Source organism: Cetorhinus maximus, chromosome 2 (genome assembly GCF_964194155.1).
Source record: "Cetorhinus maximus chromosome 2, sCetMax3.hap1.1, whole genome shotgun sequence".
NCBI lineage: Eukaryota > Metazoa > Chordata > Chondrichthyes > Lamniformes > Cetorhinidae > Cetorhinus > Cetorhinus maximus.
The window spans coordinates 73929670-73944941 of record NC_135880.1 but is presented as its reverse complement, the minus strand read 5'-3'; the positions used below and the strand labels follow the sequence as shown (position 1 = coordinate 73944941).

The following is a 15272-nucleotide window of genomic DNA, read 5'->3' as shown; positions in this document are numbered from 1 at the left end:
GTACTGTTGAAGCATAGTCGCTGTTGCAATGCTAAAAGAATAAGGAACCAGGGCCCACAATTTACACAGCAGGGCAAGTAATGGTGTTTGTAGTTTGTTACATTCCCACTGCACCACCACCACCACCCCCAACCCCTACCCATCCAGCATTCAGCTCAAAAACCTTTTGCACCACTAACTGCAGGAAGTGCGTGCTGATAACAGTGCAGCGAAGTTAACAGGCATGTCGGACCTTGGCAAATGACGGGACTAGCTTTCTAACTCTTAGAGAGATTCAAATGATAGAGAAAGAAACAAAGGAAATAACAGAGAAGAAATCAGCAATTAGTCAAATTAGGTGCAGAAAGGGAAATGGAGGGAAAGAAAGACTGGATTCAGGCAATGAAAAGTGACAAAGGAAAAAAGAAAATGGAACAAAATTTTAGAATGATTATAAATTTTTTTTAAAAAATCTAGGGAACAATTAGCAACCTGCAGGAATTAGTCTTCAGATTTACTTGTAACTTTCTGGACCAGAGATGCTGAGTGGCATTGTAAGAACATAAATCTAATCATTAAAACAAGAGTCTTTACATTGTTAAGTACCAGACCTAACTTTCTACAGGGAGTTTAATGTGTTGCAATATCACAAATGCAGCAAATTCTTCAAACTCACAGGGAGGAAAATGGCAAGGTCCCATTGCATGAAGCTCATGACAGAGAGGCATAAATTGTCAACCAATTTGTGGTGATCACATCTCACACAATATCTCTTCCTTGCCACAAATTGTTGGATTTAGACTTCAATGATGGCCAGTGCATTAAAACTCCCCATTATTTCCCCAGCAAATTCTGGGCCAAAGTGAACACTTTAAATTATAGACTTTCAAATATCAGTTACATTTTGAATTTCGGAAGATAGTGCATTAAATATTACTATGAAGTAACAAATTTGCATTTATATAACACCATTTACAATCTCAGGGTATCCCAAAGCAAATCACAGCAAATTAAGTACTTGTGAAGTGTAACCACTTTTATTGGCTGCTGCGTTGCACATGATGTAAGACCATAAGACATAGGAACAGAAATTAGGCCATTCGGCACATCGAGTCTGCCATCGAGTCTGCTCCGCCATTCAATCATGGCTGATAAGTTTCTCAACCCCATTCTCCCGCCTTCTCCCCGTAACCTTTGATCCCCTTACCAATCAACAATCTATCTATCTCGGTCTTAAATACACTCAATGACCTGGCCTCCACAGCCTTCGGTGGCAATGAATTCCATAGATTCACAACTCTCTGGCTAAAGAAGATTCTCCTCATCTCTGTTCTAAAAGGTCTTCCCTTTACTCTGAGGCTGTGCCCTCGGGTCCTAGTCTCTCCTACTAATGGAAACATGGAAATATCTTCCCCACGTCCACTCTATCCAGGGCTTTCAGTATTCTGTAAGTTTCAATCAGACCCCCCCTCATCCTTCTAAATTCCATCGAGTATAGACCCAGAGTCCTCAAACGTTCCTCATATGTTAAGCCTTTCATTCCTGGGATCGTTCTCGTGAACCTCCTCTGGACCATCTCCAGGGCCAGAACATCCTTCCTGAGATACGGGGTCCAAAATTGCTCACAATTTTCTAAATGTGGTCTGACCAGAGCCTTATAAAGCCTCAGCAGCACATCCCTGCTTTTATATTCTAGTCCTCTGGAAATAAATGCCAACATTGCATTTGCCTTCCTAACTACCGACTCAACCTGCAAGCTAACCTTAAGACAATCCTAGACTAGGACTCCCAAGTCCCTTTGCACTCCAGAATTCTGAATTCTCTCCCCATTTAGAAAATAGTCTATGCCTCTATTCTTCCTACCAAAGTGCATGACCTCACACTTCCCCACGTTGTATTCCATCTGCCACTTCTTTGCCCATTCTCCTAACCTGTCCAAATCCTTCTGCAGCCTCCCCGCCTCCTCAATACTACCTGTCCCTCCACCTATCTTTGCATCATCTGCAAACTTAGCCAGGATGCCTTCAGTTCCTTCATCTAGATCATTAATGTATAAAGTGAAAAGTTGTGGTCCCAACATTGACCCATGCGGAACTCCACTAGTCACTGGCCGCCATCCTGAGAAGGACCCCCTTATCCCCACTCTCTGCCTCCTGCCAGACAGCCAATCTTCTATCCATGCTCGTACCTTGCCTCTAACACCATGGGCTCTTATCTTACTGAGCAGCCTCCTGTGCTGCACCTTGTCAAAGGCCTTCTGGAAGTCCAAGTAGATAACATCCATTGGCTCTCCTTTGTCTAACCTACTCGTTACCTCATCAAAGAATTCTAACAGATTTGTCAGGAATGACCTCCCCTTGATGAAACCATGCTGACTTTGCCCTATTTTACCATGCACTTCCAAATATTCTGAAATCTCATCCTTAATAATGGACTCTAAAATCTTACCAACGACCGAGGTCAGGCTAATCGGCCTGTAATTTCGCGTCTTTTGCCTCACACCCTTCTTAAACAGGGGGGTTACATTAGCGATTTTCCAGTCCTCTAGGGCCCTCCCTGACTCCAGTGATTCCTGAAAGATCACCACTAACGCCTCCACTATCTCTTCAGCTATCTCCTTCAGAACTCTGGGCTGTAATCCATCTGGTCCAGGTGATTTATCCACCTTCAGACCTTTCAGTTTTCCTAGCATCTTCTCCTTGGTAATGGCCACTATACTCAGCTCTGCCCCCTGACTCTCTTGAACTTTGGGGATATTACTCGTGTCTTCCACCGTGAAGACTGACGCAAAGTACCTATTCAGTTCCTCCGCCATTTCTTTGTTCCCCACTACTACTTCTCTAGCATCATTTTCCAGCGGCCCAATGTCCACTTTTGCCTCTTTCTTACCCTTTATATATCTAAAAAAATCTCTTGCAATCTTCTTTTATATTACTGGCTAGTTTACCCTCATATTTAATCTTCTCTCTCCTTATTTCTTTTTTAGTTGTCCTCTGTTGGTCTTTGTATGCTTCCCAATCCACTGCTCTTCGCCGCATTGTATGCTTTCTCTTTAGCTTTTATGCTGTCCTTGACTTCCCTTGTCAGCCATGGTTGCCTCATCCTCCTTTTAGTATGCTTCTTCTTCCTAGGGATGAATTTTTGCTGTGTCTCCCAAATTACTCCCAGAAACTCCTGCCATTGCTCTTCCACTGTCTTTCCTGCTAGGCTCATCTCCCAGTCAATTATGGCCAGCTCCTCCCTCATGCCTCTGTAGTTGCCTTTATTCAACTGTAATACCGATACATCTGGTTCCAGCTTTTTCCTCTCAAATTGCAGGGTAAATTCTATCATATTATGGTCACTTCCTCCTAAGGGTTCCTTCACTTTAAGCTCCCTTGTCAAATCTGCCTCATTACACATCACTAAATCTAGAATTGCCTGTTCCCTAGTGGGCTCCACCACAAGCTGCTCCAAAAAGCCATCTCGTAGACATTCCACAAATTCCTTTTCTTGGGATCCACTACCAACCTGATTTTCCCAGTCTACCTGCATATTGAAATTCCCCCATGATCACTGTAACCTTGCCTTTCTTACACGCCTTTTCTATCTCCTGGTGTATCTTGTGCCCCACATCCTGACTACTGTTCGGAGGCCTGTACATAACTCCCATTATGGTTTTTTTACCTTTGCCGTTCCTCAACTCTACCCACACAGATTCTACATCATCTGACCCTACATCATTTCTTGCTATCGATTTAATTTCATTTCTTACTAACAAAGCAACCCCCCCACCACCCCACCCCACCACCACCCTCCCCCCCCCGCCACCCCCGCTCCGCCAACCTGCCTATCTTTTCGATAGGATGTATATCCTTGGATATTTAGCTCCCAGTCCTGATCCCCTTCTAGCAATGTCTTCGTGATGCCCACCACATCATACCTGCCAATTTCAATCTGCACCACAAGCTCACTTACCTTATTTCGTATACTGCGTGCATTCAGATACAACACCTTCAGTCCTGTATTTCCCATCCCCTTTCTCACTGTCGTCCCTTTATCTGATGTGCTTGAAGTTAGATTCCTAGCCCTTTCCAAACACTCTGCCCTATTTTGTGTTCTGGAGACTTTAATAGCCTCTCCTGGGCTTGCCTTCCTTTTCAGTTTTTTTCATAATTTTCCATGAAGTTGAATCCACCCCCCCCACATGCTAACCTGCTACTTTGTTTCCCATTAGTCATACGTCTTGGAGTTTTACCCTTCCCTCCCCCAACACTTTCTAGTTTAAAGTCCTGTTGACTACCCTATTTACCCTTTTAGCTAGAACACTGGTCCCAGATCAGTTCAGGTGGAGACTGTCCCAACGGTCCAGATCTCTCCTGTTCCAATACTGATGCCAGTGCCCCACGAAATGGAACCCCTTTCCTGCACCACTCCTTTAGCCACATGTTTACTTCCCTTATTCTCGTGTCCCTATGCCAATTTGCTCGTGGCTCGGATAGTAATCCGGAGATTATAACCCTTGAGGACCTGTTCTTTAATTTAGTTCCTAGTTGCTGATAATCCCCAAACAGGTCCTCTTTCCTAGTCTTACTTATGTTATTTGTCCTGACGTGGACCACAACAACTGGATCCTCCCCCTCCCTCTCCAATATCCTTTCAAGCCAGTCAGAGATGCATGCACAGCAAGACTGCATAAATAGCAAGCAGATACATGACCAGGTAATGTATTGCTGGTGGTGGAGGAATAGATATTGGTCAGGTCCCCAAAAGAACTCTCCTGCTTCAAATAGTGCCATCAGGATCTTTAACATTCACCCGAAGGGGCAGATGGAGTCTCATTTTAATGTTTCATCCCAATGACACCTCCAACAATACAGCAGTCATTCAGCACTGCACCACAGGGCCAGAGTCTGGGTTGGGGTTTTAGGGAGCATCTAAAACAAGAGAGGAAGAATAAGGAAGATGGGGACAAAGAATTATGCAGGGAATTCCAGAGTTTAGAACTTAGGCAGCTGAAGACAGGACAGAACGACCAATGGTAGATCAATGAAAATCAGGGAAGCAGAAGTGGCTAGAATTGGACAGAGCAGAATCTGAGAATTGCAAAGCTGGAGACAACTGCAGGACGAGGCCATGTAAGGATTTGAAGGAAATTATGAGAATTTTAAAATTGAGGCATTGTCAGACCAGGAGCCAATATAGATCAGTGAGCAAAGAGGTGATGTGTGAGTTAGAGCAAAAGCAGCAGAAGTTGAATAAGCTTAAGCTTACAACATGCAAGTTGGGAGACTGACCAGGAAAACATTGGAATAATCATCTCAGAAGGCAATAAATGATGTGGCAATAAATGAGCTGAGGCAAGGTAAAGATGGGTGATGTGAAGGAGCTGGAAGTAGGCGCTTGTATTATTGGGAAGATATGGAGTCAGAAGCTCAGCTCAGAGTTAAATAGGCCACCAAGGCCATGAACAATCTGGTTCAGTCTCAGACAGTGGCCAGGGAGAGGGAAGGCTGTGGCTTAGGGACTGAGTTTGAGGTGGAGGCTGAAGACTATAGCTTTGGTCTTTCTAATATTAAAGTGGACAAAATTTCAGCTGATCCAATACTGGATATCAACCAAGCAGTGAGACAAATCAGAGGCAGTGGAGGGGTAGAAAGAGAGAGAGAGATGGTACTGTGGTTCAGCTATATGTCAGCATACATGTCAAAACTGATGATTGTATTTTCAGAAGTTTTTGCTGAGAGACAGCATATAGATGAGAAGTAGACCTATGGGTGGATCCTTGGGGGACTCCAGAAGCAGTGTTGCAGGAGAGGCAAGAGTTCATGGCAATTGGGAAGAGTCAGCATAGTTTTGTGAAAGGAAAATCATGTTTAACCAAGCTATCGGAGCTTTTTTGAAAAAGTAACATACGCAGTGGATAAAGAGGAGCCTGTAGACCTACTGTACTTGGATGTCCAGAAGGCATTTGATAAGGTGCCACATCAAAGATTATTACAGAAAATAAAAGCGCATGGTGTAGTGGGTAATATATTAGCATGGATAGAAGTTTGGGTGGCTGGCAGAAAACAGAGTGAATGCATAAATGGGTCTTTTTCTGACTGGCAGGATGGGGCAAATGGCATCCTACAGGGGTCTGGACTGGGGCCTCAACCTTTTACAATTTACGTCAATAACTTCGATGAGGGGAGTGAAAACATGGTAGCTAAATTTGCAGATGACACAAAGATAGGTAGGAAAGTATGTTGTGAAGAGTACATGAGGTTGCAGATGGATAGAGATAGGTAGAGTGAGGATGGGAAAAGATCTGGCAAATGGAGTTTAATGTGGGAAAATGTGAAGTTGTTCACTTTGACAGGAAGGACAAAAAAGCAGAGTACCACTTAAATGGAGAACAGCTGCATAATTCTGAGGTGCAGAGGGGTCTAGGTGTTCTAGTACATAAGTCAAAAAGTTAGTATGCAGGTACAGCATATAACTAAGAAAACTAATGGAATGGTATCCTTCATTACAAGAGGGATTGAACATAAAAGTAAGGATGTTATGCTTCAGTTATACAGGGCATAGGTGAGACCCAACCCGAATACTGTGTGCAATTTTGGTCTCCTTATTTAAGGAGAGATGTAAATGCACTGGAGGCGGTTCAAAGGAGGTTCACTAGATTGATACCTGGAATGAGTGGGTTGTCTCATGAGGAAAGGTTGGACAGACTGGGCTTGTTTCCACTGGAGTTTACAAGAGTGAGGGATGATTTGATTGAAGGATACAAGATCCTGAACAGCCTTGACAAAGTGGACTTCGAAAGGATGTTTCCTCTTGTGGGTGAGTCCAGAACTAGGGGGCCCTGTTTTAAAATTAGGGGTCACCCTTTTAGGACAGAAAAGAGGAGAATTTTTTTCTGAGGGTTGTACGATTCTGGAATTCTCTGCCTCAGAAGGTGGTGGAGGCGGGGTCATAAAATATTTTTAAGGCAGAGGTAGATAGATTCTTGGGATCAAAGGTTATCGGGGTTAGATGAGAATGTGGAAATTGAAACTCTAGATCAGCCATGATCTTATTGAATGACGGAGTAGGCTCGAGGGGCCGAATGGTCTGCTCCTGTTCCTATTGCTTAAGTTCTTACGTTCAAACCCAGCCGTATAAATCCTGCGAAGTCCTCCTTACCAACATTTGGGGGCTTGTGCCAAAATTGGGAGAGCTGTCCCACAGTGTAGTCAAGCAACGGCCTAACAGTCATACTCACAGAATCATACCCTACAATATCCCATCACCATCCCTGGGTATGACCTCTGTCACCGCAGGACAGACCCAGCAGTGGGGGTGGCACAGTGGTATACAGTCAGAAAGGAGTTGCACTGGAAGTCCACAACCTTGGCTCCGGATCCCATGACGTCTCATGGCATCAGGTCAAACATAGGCAAGGGAACCTCCTGCTGGTTACCACCTACTGCCTCCCCTCAGCTGATGAATCAGTACTCCATGTTGAACATCACTTAGAAGTAGCACTGAGGGTAGCAAGGGTGTAGAATACACTCTGGGTGGAGGACTTCAATGTCAATCACCAAGAGTGGCTTAGTAGCACCACAACTGACTGAGCTGGCCAAGCCCTAAAGGACATAGCTACAAGGCTGAGTCTATGGCAGGTGCTGAGACAGCCAACAAGAGGAAAAAACCTACTTGACCTTATGCTCACCAAGCTACCTGTCGCAGATGTATCCATGATAGTATTGGTCGGAGTGAGCACCACACAGTCCTTGTGGGGACGAAGTTCCATCAACACATTGAGGGTACCCTTGATCATGCTGTGTGGCACTACCACTGCGCTAAATGGGACAGATTTCAAATGCATCTAGAAACTCAGAAATGGGCATCCACAAGGCACTGTGGGCCATCAGCAGCAGAACTGTATACAATCACAATCTTCAACCTCATGGCCTGGCAAAACCCCCACTCTACCATTAGCATCAAGCCAGGGGATAAATCTTGGTTCAATGAAGAGTGCAGGAGGGCATGCCAGGAGCAGCACCAGGCATACCTAAAAATGAGGTGTCAACCTGGCGAAGCCCACAACACAGGACTACTTGCATGCCAAGCAGCATAAGCCCATGCAACAGACAGAGCTGAGCGATCCTACAACCAACGGATCACATTTAATCTCTGCAATTCTGTCACATCCAGCTGTGAACAATGGCGGACAATTAACCAAATAATTGGAGGAGGCAGCTCCACAAATATCCCCATCCTCAATGATGGGGAGCCTTGCACATCAGTGCAAAAGAGAAGGTTGAAGCATTTGCAACAATCTTCAGCCAGAAGTGCCGAGTAGATGATCCATCTCGGCCTCTCCCAGAGGTCTCCAGCTTCATGGATGCCAGTCTTCAGCCAATTCAATGCACTCCATGTGACACCAAGAAACGGCTGAAGGCACTGGATATTGCAAAGGCTATGGGCCCTTACAACATTCTGGCTGCAGTGCCGAAGACTTGCGCTGCAAAACTTGCTGCATCTCTAGCCAAGCTGTCCCAGTTCAGCTACAGCACTGGCATCAACCCGGCAAAGCGGAAAATTGCCCAGGTATGTGTTATGCTCAAAAATATGGACAAAGCTAATGCCATCAATTATTGCCTCAGCAGTCTATGTTCAATCAGCAGCAAACTGATGAAAAGTGTCATCGACAGGGCTATCACATGGCATTTGCTCACCAACAGCCTGCTTACTGACACACAGTTTGGGTTCCACCAAGACCAGTCAGCTCCAGTCCTCACCAGGTATCGACAAGAGAGCCGAATTCCAAATGTGAGGTCAACGTGACTACCTTTGACATCAAGGCAGCACTTGAACAAATGCGACATTAGGGAGCCCTAGCAAATTTGATTTTTTTAAAATATTCGTTCATAGGATGTGGGCATCGCTGGCTAGGCCAGCATTTATTGCCCACCTCCAATTGCCCTTGTTGAGAGGGCATTTTTCTTTTTTTTTTTAAAAAAAGAGTCAGCCACATTGTTGTAGGTCTGGAGTCACATGTAGGCCAGGCCAGGTAAGGATAGCAGATTTCCTTCCCTAACGAGGTGGGTTTTTACAACAATCAGCAATGGTTTCATGGTCACCATTAGACTTTTAATTCCAGATTTTTATTGAATTCAAATTTCACCATCTGCTGTGGTGGGATTTGAACTCAGGTCCCCAGAGCATTACCCTGGGAATCTAGAATACTGGTCTAGTGACATCGCCTCCCAAGTTAATGGGAATGAGAGAGAAAATTCCCTGCTGGTTGGAGTCATACCTAGCACAAAGGAAGATGGTTGTGATTGTTGGAGGTCAATAATCGCAGCTCCAGAACAAACACTGAAGGATTTCCTCAGGGTAGTGTGTTATGCTCAACCATCTTTAGCTGCTTCATCAATGGCCTTCCCACCATCATATATATGTGAGAAGTGGGGATGTTCACTGATGATTCCATAATGTTGAGTTCCATTTGCTGCTTCTCAGTCCATGACTGTGTGCAAGACCTGGACATCATTCAAGCTTAAGTTGATAGTGGCAAGTAACATTCGCACCACACAAGTGCCAGGCAATTACCACTTCCAAGAGAAGAGACAAAGTTAAACCACTGTTTCTTGACATTCAATGGCATTACCATCGCTGAATCCCCCACCCTCAACATCCAGAAACTTAACTGGATCAACCACATAAATACAATAGCTACAAGAGCAGGTCAGAGGCTGTTTTTTTTTAATTAATTCGTTCATGGGATGTAAGTGTTGCTGACTCGGTCAGCATTTATTGACAATTCCTAACTTTCCTCAAGAAGGTGGTGGTGAGCTGCCTTCTTGAAGCACTGCAGGCCATTACTGAGTATTCTGCAATGAATAACTCACCTCCTGTCCACTATCTGTAAAGCATAAGTCAGAGTGTGATGGCATACTCTTCACATGCCTGAATGAGTATTGCTCCAATAACACTTGAAGTTTGAGACCATCCAGGACAAAGCAGCCCATTTGATTGGCACCACACCCATCACCTTGAACATCCACTCCATCCCATGGCTAGTGCAATGTGGTCGCAGTTTGTACCATTTACAAGATATACTGCAGCAACTCACAAAGGTTTTAATGACAGCCAAACATGCAACCTTTACAACCTAGAAGTGCACCAGGTGAATGGGAACGCCACTGCCTGCAAATTCCCCTCCAAGTCACACATCACCCTGACTTAGAAATATATTGCTGTTCCGTCATGATCACTGGACCGAAATCCTGGAACTTCCTACTCAACAGCACTGTGGGAGTACCTTCACGCACTGATTCAAAGCAGTATTCATCACCACCTTCTCAAGGGCAATTTGGGATAGGCAATAAATGTTGGCCTTGTCAGTGATGCCCACATATCACGAATGAATATAAAACAAAATAATATTTCATTTAAAAAACTGACCATTTAAATCAATGCCCCAATGGTAACACTGATGATTAGTGCAACTGAGCAGCTGAGTTTCTTCCACCAAAACAGAAACTGAAACACAAGAAACATTAATTTTCTGACAATTATCTCCTCCTCATCCATATATTGAAGTGCTCAGATTATACTGAAAACGCTTTCAAAACTATTATCAAAAAGCAATGTTACTTATTTCCTGACCTAAAGTAAATTAGATAACACTTTCTTCTGAATTAGGTTAACACTTCATGTGTTGAAAACTCAATTCAGAGCAAAGTTTCGAAAGCAAGATTTCCATTTATATATTACCTTTGCTGTCTCAAAATATTTCACATAAATTTCACTTCAAAAGTAATGAATTGTAAATGTACCCAAAATAGGTACACAGTATCTGACGAAATGCAATAAGATCAACTACCAATTCCTCTGCATTTCGTGGTGCTGATTGAGAATAGATTGTTTATCAAGACATCAGAAAACTACACCACTTCTGAAATGGTCCCGGGGATGTGAACCACCAGAGTTTTCAGACAAGACCTTGATTTAACATTTCACTTGAACAACTGCTCCTTCAATAATGCAGCACCCCCTCACAACTGCACTCAGTACCTGTTCCTGCAGTGGCAGCAACTCAGGCAACAACTTATAATTACGTAGCACCTTTGACATAGAAAAAATATCTCAGGGCACTTAAATTTGTAATAAGAAAAATAAACAATGTCATGGCAAGGAAAGATATTCGAAGTGGTGGCCAAAAGCTTGGTCAAAGGAACTGGTTTTAAAAGAGATAAAAGCAAAATAATGCAGATGCTGGAAATCTGAAATAAAAACAGAAAATGCTGGAAAAACTCAGCCGGTCTGACAGCATCTGTGGAGAGAGAAATAGACTTAAAGTTGCAAGTCGTATGACCCTTCTTCAGAGTTGCTCTGAAGAAGGGTCATATGACTCAAAACATTAACTCTGATGTCAGTTGAAGAGGAAACATCAACAAAGGCTTCATGGCCTAATGTCCCCCTTCTGTGCTGTAATATCTGATATCCTTACAGCAACAAACTAGAGAACAGTTGCACAGCAACACAAATTCTTAAAGTGTTCTTTCAGTAATATCTGATTCACATTGTGGATTTCCTTATCAAAGATGCCTGAAGATATCAAATAAGTTTAGGATAAGTCATAAACAAATTCATGTCTATGGAGCAAAACATGAAATGCGGCTATAAAAATTAATAGAATTAAGTATCCCAGTCAAAATATAGATAAACTCACAAAAAGCATTAAACCAAATATTGGCACAATAGCCATTAAAGCTCAGAGTGTCCATCTCCACGGAATTTGCTAGCTGCAACCATTTCCAATGTCAACCGAGTTAAAATTGGTAGAAGGGAAGAGGTAGGGCAAGTTCCAAATTGACAAATAATCATACCTTATATTCTATCCATATCAAGTTTTGTTTCCCAGCTACTGGTTGGCCTATATTTGACCTTTGCACTGGAGAAGATGCAGAAGATTCTTACCAGGATGCTGCCTGGGCTGGAGGGTCTGAGCTATTAGGAAAGATTGGATAGGCTGGGATTGTTTTCCTTGGAGCAACAAAGGTTGAGAGGGGACCTGATAGAGGTGCATAAGATAATGAGGGGCACATGTAGTGTGATTGGAAGTTATTTTTTCTATTGGTAGAGGGGTTAATAGCCAGGGGGCATAGATTTGATATAAGAGGTAGAAGGCTAAGAAGGGAGTTGAGGAGAAAGTTTTTCACCCAAAGGGTGGTAAGAGTCTTGAGCTCACTGCCTGAAAGGGCAGTTGAATCAGAAACTCTTGTTATGTTTAAGAAGTATTTGGATATTCACTTGTGTTGCCATACCCTCCACGGCTCTGGGCCAATCGCTGGAAAATGGGATTAGTGTAGTGAGATATTTGTTGACTGGCACAGACACGATGGGCCGAATGGTCTCCTTCTGTGCTGTCGACACTTGAGTCTATATTCACTTATGAGTCTATATTGGCTCATGGTCCCCGAATGTCTACAATAAAAATTCTCAACATCTTTTAATTCCTTCACTGACTCTGTAATTTGGTAGCCTTTTCCAACCATACAGCCCCCACTCCAAAACTCTCAATTCGCCAACTCTGACCTTCCTCTACTCCCATGTCCCGCAATGATGACTAAGCTTTCATCCATACAGACCTCATGCTTTGCAATCCCCTCCCTGAACCCTTCCATCGTAAATCCCACCTCTTTGATCAAGTTTTTAGTAAGCCCTCCAGATAACTTTGACAAAGCATCCACTTCTTTGCATACATCTCTGAAGTGCCTTGCGATGCTTTTCTGTGTTAAACAATCCAATAAACACAGCTTGTCACTGGAGATAAAGTTTAAGCAATCCAACAGTCATACTTCAGGCACTTTATGCAGTTAAGTGTATAGAGAGAATGAAGAATAATTACATGAAGATTCAATTCAGTGCCCATTTTAAAGTGATGAATTCCGTTCTTATTTCTTTGATTTTATATAATAATTTGTTGCATAAAAAAATAAGGCAATTTGGGAACGACAGTTATATGGCCACAAGGGCTCAGAAACAAATGATGCACTACAATGCCACCACTAAGTGACAAGTACAACTAACTACATTAGTTTCTGTTATAAATGTGAACTTGTGAATTTAAAACGAGAAATGTTGACAACAGACGAAAGTTTTCTTTAGGAAACCCCGGAGGATATGTACACTTCACGAAAGTGTTGGACATTAGCAAGCTCTTTTTCAAATTTCAATGTTCCATCTACTTCCAGCAACTGATATCAGCAGTCCAGTTCCATGTTCTGTATCTGAGGGAGGTACCCTTAGATTTACTCAAAATTGCTACATTTTCCCCATAACCTTAATCTGCACCTATTCCAAAAGAAAACATACCCAACCCATTCTTAAAACACTCTAGGAAAAGTTTTGGGGAGACAAAGTCAATTCGACTTCCTAAAAATAATCGAAACGTCGTTATACGTAAATAATATTTTCACGCTTACTCAAACACATTAGCAATACAAGTTTTTTTAGGTTAACCTTTGTTTGTATGGTAAAACATGATCAAGGTATCATAAATCGACACGAATGTTTTCTCGAAACCTTCGATGGATTTTTCAAATGACATGTTTTCCAGTGAATCTTCAAAAGCAGCTGCACTAAGAACCTGCAAGATGATGATTAATAATAATGATTATCGAAAAAAAGTTGTAAGTAAAATTAGGCATAAAGTTGCAGGTTGTGACCACAGAAAAACAAATAGCAGTCAATCACTGTCGGGCCAAATAACTGATGTAGCGCAGTACGGCCCAGGATACAGAGCTTGGGCCGGGCAGTCGGATGAGCGTTATCAGTATCCAGCCACTGATCAATTCATTAATACGATGGCACTCTGGCAGTAGGCGCGCCAGGGTCGCCCACTGGGATTGGGAGGGCGATCCCTCCGATTGATCAGCCGGGTTTGTTTGTCGTCTGCACATAGACCAAGGCTTGCCTACCTCATCAGTAACGGACTGAAGTAGAAAAATCGCGCCCTTGGAATACAGAGTAACCAGTGTTTAGACCCCAAGCAGGAAACATCGAACAATCCTGCAACCGGTACACTTTTTAACTTTTAACAATCCCTCGTCGAGGACAGCCGTTCCCAGGCAGCACGCATGCGTAACTCGGCACAAAGCATGCTGGTAGATGACGGCAGAGCTCCAACTGGACCGCTCGCATGGAGCATGCGCCGGTTTACCAAGACCACCAGTGCGCTTGCGCAGTAGTGGCTGTGTTTTGTCCAGATGTTTCAGGTTCCTCAGTGATTAACATTTTTCTTCATCTTTTGCATAATATCGTCATAAGTGCATCTCGCGAGCTGTCGTATACGCAAAATAAAACTGCAAAAAACAGTAAATAATTCTCAAACGATTTATTGTTGGAGTCGTGCCACACCCTGCAGTCTGTGTCATGGGCATTCAGCGATTTAGGTCCGCACATGCGCATTAGGCGCTAGAATCCCCCTGACGTCATAGATCGGTTGGAATTCCTGTTTTGAACGCCGGTGTCGGCACGTGCTTCTGCTCTGCCTTCTGATTGTTGGAGGGTGAATTGCCGCCAAAAGGGTCACATGGTGCATGAACTGAGACTCTGCTGAAGGATTTGGAACGTCTGGTCGTGTGGTGGAGGTCGGGTGAATTCAGACTTTTAAAAGGGAATTGCATCATCGCTGAAAAGGAAAAAACAATGGAGGACTAGGGGAAAAGGCAGGGGAATGACATTAGACTCTCCTTAAGAGCACAGCACAGACAGAACGGGTCGAATGGCTTCCTTCTGTGCTGTAAGCATTCTGTGAAACAGGGCCTGGGTTCAAGGCAATTTTAAATTGTACCCAACACTTAATACTTAACCCCTTTTTGATCCCCTTTTTTCTAATAATTTTTTTTAGATTTTTTTTCTTTTCCCTCCTTTTTCTATTATTATTTTTAAAATTTATTTCCATCCATTGTTTTACCTCCACCTTTTAGCCTATTTCGATCCCTTCACCCCACCCCACTAGGGCCATCTGTCACTTGCTGAACAAAAACAGAATTACCTGGAAAAACTCAGCAGGTCTGGCAGCATCGGTGGAGAAGAAATCAGTTAACGTTTCGAGTCTTCATGACCCTTCAGCAGAAGTCACTTGCTGATCCTGCTTTCTACCCTTAATGTCACCATTAGCACATCCTTTAGCTAATATCACCACCGTCAACACCCCTTTGACCTTTTGTTTATGACATCTTTGACAATCTCTCCTTTGTCTCCACCTGTCACTGGCCCTCTATCCAGCTCCACTTGTCCCACCCCCTTAACTGCTTATATTTCACTGCATT

At 43.3% G+C, this 15272-nt stretch overlaps 1 protein-coding gene across 1 annotated transcript in view; it reads right to left on the bottom strand.

The window, feature by feature from the left end:
- The window catches only part of fer (fer (fps/fes related) tyrosine kinase), a 423137-nt gene extending 408733 nt beyond the window's left edge, over nt 1-14404 (bottom strand). Inside the window, exon 1 of the mRNA XM_078566022.1 lies at nt 13917-14404. The gene's annotated coding sequence lies outside the window, so the exon portion shown is untranslated. The remainder of the gene's footprint in view (nt 1-13916) is intronic.
- Nucleotides 14405-15272: the final 868 nt, after the last annotated feature.